An 8,808-nucleotide genomic window follows, 5' to 3' on the forward strand; every position below is an offset into this window, starting at 1 on the left:
GTAGGGGTTTGAAGAAGTTGCAAATTGCCGAAGTGCCCCACTGTCCATTTTCCAGCTTCTGACCAAGGACAGCTCCGATGGGCTTCTATATTGGTGACTATCACCTAGCCAACCTGCACCAACCACCAGCCAACCACCTTCTGCAGACCCTTGTAGTTCACCACAAGTCCGAGGGTTTTATTCAGGCAGAATGAGTCAGAAACTGAACTAATAGGCACCATTAGGCTCGATCTTATAGGCCAGAGCGGCATAGCGTGAGACTAGGACTGTGTTTTTTGTATTTATTTCAGATTCTACTTAAGGGTGCCTTCACACGTACCGTATCGCTGCGTTTTTAATGCTGCGTTTTTATCGCAGCATTTTTGCTGCGTTTTTTTACATGCGCGTTTTAACTTTCACATGATTTTCATGTGAAAATCGAAACTCGCATGTAAAAATCGCACCAAAAACGCAGCAATAAAAACGCAGCGATACGGTACGTGTGAAGGCACCCTTACTGTTGTTCCTACTTTTAGGCAAGAAAAAGGGAAGGATTTAAATGAGAAGAAGACAATCTGTAAGGGCCTCATTTCTCTTTTTCCAGCCTGTGTGTATCTTATATACCTTTTATATCCACAAGGTGGCGATTTGATCCCATTCCCAGTGATATTATGGGGCTTCTCTATCGTTATCGTTATAGAAGCTGGTGAAGTATTGAAGTAAAAACTATATTCAACAATAATTTTTATCTTTTTTATTAAGGTGTCTAAAGTGTTGACAGGATCCTTGTGCTCCAACATGTTCTTTCTTCTCCTGGTTATATGTATGATATGTTGCCATGTTCCCTTCACTGCCATGTTAGGTTTCATATGTTTAAATTAAGGAAAGGCGACCCTTGCCCCCATCTGGGTTTCCGACCAGTGTAGCGTTAGATAGAAATAGCTAGATGTTGGCCAAAATGACTTCCTGATGGTTTCACTCCTACAGTTCATTTATTTTATTTTTTGCCCATATGATGTGCACTTACCATCACAAGTCCAACAGCAACTCCCGGGTCCCGTTGACAGCCACCAGTAACCTGCAGTTCTTCCAGCTGCAACTTCATATACCTATACTTACCTATCTTTGTGCCCCGTAACACCACTCCCGGGTCCCGTTGACAGCCACCAGTAACCTGCAGTTCTCCCAGCTGCAACGTCATGTACCTGGTTAAGTGATTGCCACCACTCAGTCGGACCATGACATTAAATGCTGAAAGAGCCGGGTACGTGAGGTACCTGGTTTCCAGATGAAAATTACTTCTGGTGGCGGTCAACGGGACTCGGGAGCGGTGCAACAGAGGCACGGGAAGGGTGAGTTTGGGTTGTTTATTATTTTCCTGCACCCTCTGCCTTCCTCCCTTTTTAAATTTGGTGAGACTTCTCCTTTAATGTGTCTGAGGGAGGTGGTCTGTCCTGGGTTAGCTGACTTCCTGTGAACCCTTGAATGACACCATCACCTTTTAGACCCCCTCCCCTCCTAACCCAGATCCATATCCTGCTGCTATGTCAATGGGACTATACCTATGTGAGACTGTACCTATGTTGGATTTCTGCTGACTTTTTCTGTATTTACAGTGATTTTCCCAAAATGTTGATAAAAAGTGACCTGAAACCAACTCACTTTTTTTTTTGTTTTAACGGGTACCAGTTTAATGCAGATGTCCCTTTCTGATTACTTTTTATAGATTTAAAAAAACACACACACAATTCTGGCACTTGTTTTAACCCCCGTTGTACCCCTGTTGTAGGATATGGATTGTAATTTTAGTTTTTATTATGGAGACTTTTTTTTTTTACATTTAACAAAACTTTTTTTTTACATGGTGTGGTGGTATTATTTGGTAACAGTATATTATTAAGTCACAATGTGGTCAGAATTAGAGTTGAGAAAAACTTGCAGAACATTTGGGTTCTTGTGAACTTAAGACAACTGCACCTATTAGGTCAATATTAAAAAAAGTTGTAAAAAAGGTGTAAATGATAAACATTTACAGGAGGACGTTGAGATAGCGCACATTTCTGTCAGAGCCCCCATATCTTCATCACTTACCTGAAAGTCAAAAACCTGAAATTTAAGAACAAACATAAAAAATTTAAAGTAGTATATAACTGGCAATGGGTGCGGCCTAACCAGTTTGGGTTTGGGCGACTCTCGAGAGAATTATCTAAGTGTGGTGTGCCCCCGGTGTGATGTTAATTTGGAGGGACGGCTGGTCACTTGCTAGGTGTTGAAGTGTGACAGCACTCCTGTGGTGGATGGCTGTAACGCCCGGAGTAGTGGATCCACTGGACCGGCACCAGCGATGGCACAAACCTCACCAGGGAGCGGAGTCTAAGGGGCCGCTGGTTTTCACCAGAGCCCGCCGCAAGGCGGGATGGACTTGCTGCGGCAGGCGACCCCCAGGTCGCTACCCCTGGCTTGGTTGCTGGTGTCGGCAGGCGAGGGGTGGCAGGAGATGGCACAGGCAATAGTCTGCAGATGAGAGAGCACGTGACAGGCTGGACACGGGAACAGGTGGAGTGACAGGGGAACAGGAACCAGGAACGGGGACTTGGGACCAGGTAACGGACAGGACTCAGGAACAGGGACTTGGGACCAGGTAACGGACAGGACACAGGAACAACAGGGAGCTGGGCCAAACGCTATGGGAAGCATGTAGAGGCTCCAACACAGGGGACAGGGCATGCTGGGATTTATAGGGGAGTGATTGGGTGCAACTACCAATTAGGAGCGCACTGCCCCTTTAAATCTGAGACAGCCGGCGCGCGCGCGCCCTAGGAGGCGGGGACGCGCGCGCCGGCCGGCACAGCGAGAGACAGGAGCGTGGAGAGGTGAGGCGCCCCCCGGGGCCGAACGTGTAGCAGCGCCGGGTCCCTGCACAGGGACCCCGGCAGCTGCACGAGATGGAGGGAGGTCGCGGCGGCGGCCCGGAGCACGGGACGCCGCCGCGGCCGTGACAGTACCCCCCCCCCTTTGGCCTCCCCCTCTTTCTAACCTGCAGGAACCTCTTGATGAGATCTTGGTCCAGGATGTTAGCCTCGGGTTCCCAGGACCTCTCCTCAGGACCAAATCCTTTCCAATCCACCAGGAAGAACCTTCTCCCTCTGACAGTCTTCATGGCCAGAATGTCTTTAACCGCGTAGACGTCGTCAGAGACGGCTTGAGGAGCAGAGAACGAAGACTTATCTGAGAACCGGTTCAGAACCACTGGTTTTAAGAGGGAAACATGGAAGGAGTTCGGAATCCGCATAGTGGGGGGTAGGCGGAGCTTGTAGGTGACAGGGTTGATGCGTCTTAGCACCGAGAAAGGACCAAGGAATCGAGGACCCAACTTGTAGCTGGGAATCTTGAGTCGGACATATTTGGCCGAGAGCCAGACTTTGTCACCTGGGAGAAAATTTGTGGCAGGTCTCCTCCTCTTATCAGCCTGATCCTTCATGCGTTTAGAGGCTTTGAGTAATGACTGTCGAGTTTGTTCCCAGATCGATTGCAGGTCAGATAACAACTCCTCCACGGCTGGGACCTCGGAGGATGGAGAGAGAGGCAGAGGAGGACGAGGATGATGCCCGTAGACCACATAGAAAGGAGACTTGCCTGTGGAAGTCGAGTCCAGATGGTTATATGAGAATTCTGCCCATGGGAGTAGATCGGCCCAGTTGTCTTGGCGGCTGGAAACAAAATGGCGTAGGTAGTTACCCAGAATCTGATTGACTCTCTCCACTTGCCCGTTAGTCTGAGGATGATAGGCCGAAGAGAAGTCCAGCTTCACTTGGAGTTGCGAGCAGAGGGCACGCCAAAACTTAGAGACAAATTGAGAGCCTCGGTCGGACACAATGTGAAGAGGAAGTCCATGCAGGCGGAAGATGTGTCGGAAGAACAACTGAGCCAGACGAGGAGCAGAGGGCAGACCAGGAAGGGCCACGAAGTGAGCCATTTTGGAGAAGCGGTCCGTCACCACCCAAATGACTGTATTGCCCGCAGATGGAGGTAGGTCTGTGATAAAATCCATCCCAATGTGGTGCCAGGGATGGTCCGGGACTGGCAAGGGCAAAAGTAGGCCGGCAGGTCTTTGACGGGGAGACTTATTCCTGGCACAAACTGCACAGGAAGCCACAAAATGCTTGACATCCTGGAGGAGATTGGGCCACCAGTAGTGACGGGAGATCAATTGCCCGGTCTTTTGGGTTCCTGGATGCCCGGCTACCAAGGAGGAATGCCCCCACCTCAAGATGCGTTTACGGAGTGCGGGGCGCACATAAGTCTTCCCGGGAGGCAGTCTCTGCAGAGCAGAAGTGGCAACTGGTACTAGGCGGTCGGGAGGTATTATGTGACGAGGAGATTCCTCTTGCCCCATGACATCGGATGCTCGGGATAATGCATCGGCCTTTAGGTTCTTCTCGGCTGGACGGAAGTGGATGGTATAGTTGAACCGAGAAAAGAAGAGGGACCACCGAGCCTGCCTGGGATTGAGGCGTTGAGCCGATTGGAGGTAGAGGAGGTTCTTGTGGTCCGTGTAAATGTTAACAGGGTGTTTAGCCCCCTCTAGTAGATGACGCCACTCCTCCAGTGCCAACTTAATGGCCAGGAGTTCGCGGTCCCCAATGGTATAGTTCCTCTCGGCAGGGGAGAAAGTCTTGGAAAAGAACCCGCAGGTTCTGGTCTTGCCTGATGTGTCCCTTTGCGAGAGAATGGCTCCTGCGCCCACAGAAGAAGCATCGACCTCGAGAGAAAACGGCCTGGAGACATCCGGGCGGACTAGAGCAGGAGCAGAGGCAAAGGCAGACTTGAGGCTATTGAAGGCTTGTTCGGCCTCTGGAGGCCAACGTCTGGGGTCCGCCTTCTTTTTAGTGAGAGCCACAATGGGTGCGACCAGGGTAGAGAAGTGAGGGATGAATTGCCGGTAATAGTTGGCGAAGCCCAGGAAACGTTGGATAGCTCTAAGTCCCACAGGGCGTGGCCATTGAAGGACAGCTGCGAGCTTGGCTGGATCCATTTGTAGGCCCTGATCGGAGATGATATAGCCAAGAAATGGAAGGCTGCGCTGATGGAAAACACACTTCTCAAGCTTGGCGTATAGATGATTGGCCCGTAGTCTTCGTAGAACCTGACGCACTTGTGCCACATGAGTCTGCTGGTCCGGGGAGAAGACCAAGATGTCATCCAAATAGACAATGACGCAGACATAGAGGAGGTCTCGGAAGATATCGTTCACGAATTCCTGGAAGACCGCTGGGGCATTGCATAGGCCGAATGGCATGACCAGATATTCGTAGTGCCCATCCCTGGTGTTGAAAGCGGTCTTCCATTCGTCTCCTTTACGAATTCGGACCAAGTTATACGCTCCCCTGAGATCCAGCTTGGAGAAGATCTTAGCTCCACGAAGACGGTCGAATAATTCCGGAATAAGCGGAAGAGGATAGCGGTTCTTAACAGTCACCTTATTTAAGCCCCGATAGTCTATGCATGGGCGGAGGGAACCGTCCTTCTTCTGAACAAAGAAAAATCCGGCGCCAGCTGGAGACGTGGATTTACGGATGAAGCCCTTTTGTAAGTTCTCCTGGATGTAGGAGGACATGGCTTCAGTCTCGGGCACAGAGAGAGGGTATACTCGACCACGTGGAGGAGAAGCCCCTGGAAGGAGGTCTATAGGGCAATCATAGGCCCGATGGGGTGGTAGTGAGTCCGCCTCCTTGGCCGAGAAAACATCGACAAAGTCTTGGTAGTCCTCCGGTAGCCCGGATAGAGGCTTGACATAAGCAGGTGACCTTGTAGAGCACTTGGGTTGAGGAGATCTCAGACACCGGTTATGACAGTCCTGACCCCAGCTGAGAACCTCCCCAGTTCTCCAGTCCAGCTTAGGGGTATGGACTTGCAGCCAAGGAAGACCCAGCAGGAGGTTGGAAGAGGAATGGCGCAAGACATAGAAGGAGATCTTCTCCTGATGTAAGGCGCCCACCTGGAGGACTAGGGGTGCCGTCTGGCTGTACACAGCTTCGGAAAGAATCTCCCCCGTAACCGAAGAGATAGACCGGGGTTGGGCAAGCTGGATAACGGGTAGCCGCCATCTTTGGACCAACGAAGCAGAGATGAAACTGCCAGCAGAGCCAGAGTCGATGAGGGCAGTAGACTGAAAAACTTGCCCTGAGGGTGTCTGGATAGAGACGGGCATAGTCAACCTTGGAGAGGTGGCATTCACACCTAGGGAGGCCTCTCCCACCGCACCTAGGTGCGAGCGTTTCCCGGACGCTGAGGGCGTTGGGGACATCTCTGCCGATAGTGATCCGCGCCACCGCAATAGAGGCAGAGATTTTGGGCCAGTCGACGGTTCCTCTCATCAGTCGTCAGGCGAGCACGTTCCACCTGCATAGGAACCTCTGGAGGCGACTGAGACATGGGAGCCACGGGATTCTGGAACACCGGTGCCAGCCGGGGATGGCGACGGGGCAGACTCAGACGCCGTCCTTGCCGGACCTCCTCCTCTCTCTCGGCGAACCTGGTGTAGACTCTGGTAGCTAGTAGGATAAGTTCGTTCAGGGAGGTAGGCAGGTCCCGGGCAGCGAGCACATCCTTCACTTGACTGGACAGGCCCTTTTTAAAGGTGGCAATCAGAGCGGCCTCATTCCAGTCTAGCTCCGCAGCCAGGGTGCGGAACTGGATGGCGTAGTCACCAACGGAGGAAGTACCTTGGGATAGATTGAGAAGCGCAGTCTCAGCTGAAGACGCACGGGCAGGTTCCTCAAAGACAGAGCGGAACTCGTCCAAGAAGATTCGGAAATTGGCAGCAACCGGATCATTACGGTCCCATAGTGGTGTGGCCCAGGCCAGAGCTCGACCTTCCAATAGGCTGATAATGAAAGCCACTTTAGAGCGCTCGGTGGCAAACTGACTGCTTAAAAGTTCGATATACATAGTGCACTGGGTCAGGAATCCTCTGCACAACTTGGGGTCACCTCCATATTTACTTGGGAGAGCCAGTCGTAGTTTTGAAGAGGTTGCCGGGGGTGATGACTGCTGAGCTGTGGTATGCTGCTGTACGGCTGCAGTCAGTTGTTGGATCAGCTGTGACTGTTGCTGGATCTGTTGAGCCTGTAGGGCGACCACTCGGGCTACCTCACGGATATCAGGCACCTCGCCGGGATCCATGGTTGGAGCCTACTGTAACGCCCGGAGTAGTGGATCCACTGGACCGGCACCAGCGATGGCACAAACCTCACCAGGGAGCGGAGTCTAAGGGGCCGCTGGTTTTCACCAGAGCCCGCCGCAAGGCGGGATGGACTTGCTGCGGCAGGCGACCCCCAGGTCGCTACCCCTGGCTTGGTTGCTGGTGTCGGCAGGCGAGGCGTGGCAGGAGATGGCACAGGCAATAGTCTGCAGATGAGAGAGCACGTGACAGGCTGGACACGGGAACAGGTGGAGTGACAGGGGAACAGGAACCAGGAACGGGGACTTGGGACCAGGTAACGGACAGGACTCAGGAACAGGGACTTGGGACCAGGTAACGGACAGGACACAGGAACAACAGGGAGCTGGGCCAAACGCTATGGGAAGCATGTAGAGGCTCCAACACAGGGGACAGGGCATGCTGGGATTTATAGGGGAGTGATTGGGTGCAACTACCAATTAGGAGCGCACTGCCCCTTTAAATCTGAGACAGCCGGCGCGCGCGCGCCCTAGGAGGCGGGGACGCGCGCGCCGGCCGGCACAGCGAGAGACAGGAGCGTGGAGAGGTGAGGCGCCCCCCGGGGCCGAACGTGTAGCAGCGCCGGGTCCCTGCACAGGGACCCCGGCAGCTGCACGAGATGGAGGGAGGTCGCGGCGGCGGCCCGGAGCACGGGACGCCGCCGCGGCCGTGACAATGGCCAAGATACAGCCGGACCTTAATGGGTTGTCACGTGATGCCAGTGCCTGGAGGGCACACAGGTGTGATGGCACGCCTGCTTTTAGTGTGTAAGGTCGGTTGTACCCTTTTCCCCTGTGGTCGGTGTCCTGCCTGGTTGCTACCGGGTCCCTTGGGATAGGGTCACAGATGATGTAGTCACAGGTAACTAGAGCGGTATAATGACCCTCCCGGATAGTAGGACCTGTCACACACAGAAAGGGGAAGTGTCCCAAGGTTGCAGTGTATATGCTGTGGAGGTGGTGATAAATGACCACAGACTCTTGGAGTAACGTTGAGTTAGTTTACTACTTGTAAAGGTGCAACAGGTAATACAGAAGGTCCCGGATATACACTTGACAAAGTTCCAATAAAGACTTGAACATAGGACCCGCGCTGCGAGACAGAGTTCCTAGGCTACTGCAACTTTGCTCTGTCCGGACCAGTTCCTTAAGAGAAACAGATCACTGATCTCAGGGAGACCAGCCAAACGACAACACTGCCGGCTGCTAGTGAAAGCGCTCAATGCAGTGAAGTCCTAGGTGCATTGTTCCCTGGGAAACATGAATATGCAAAAGAAAAGCCTGTGGAGCCTCATCAAAGAGTCTCAAAACACAGGACTAGCCAGATATCCCTCCGGGAAGGACCCAGCCAAGGGGTGGCTCCTGTAAAGAAACCACCAAAACCACCCTATTAAGTGGCCCTATAAGTCAATGTAATGACAAAGGAAAAACCAAGGCCAGGTATCCATCCACATACAGCTGTTTCTGGGTGTTGCCCCTCATCAGTGTGGAGCAGGATTCTGGTTAGGTGGGAGCAATGCCTAGTAGAGCCATAAGAGAAACAGATTGCTGAACTCAGGGAGACCAGCCAAACGACAACACTGCCGGCTGCTAGTGAAAGCGCTCAAT

Source organism: Dendropsophus ebraccatus, chromosome 1 (assembly GCF_027789765.1).
Source record: "Dendropsophus ebraccatus isolate aDenEbr1 chromosome 1, aDenEbr1.pat, whole genome shotgun sequence".
NCBI lineage: Eukaryota > Metazoa > Chordata > Amphibia > Anura > Hylidae > Dendropsophus > Dendropsophus ebraccatus.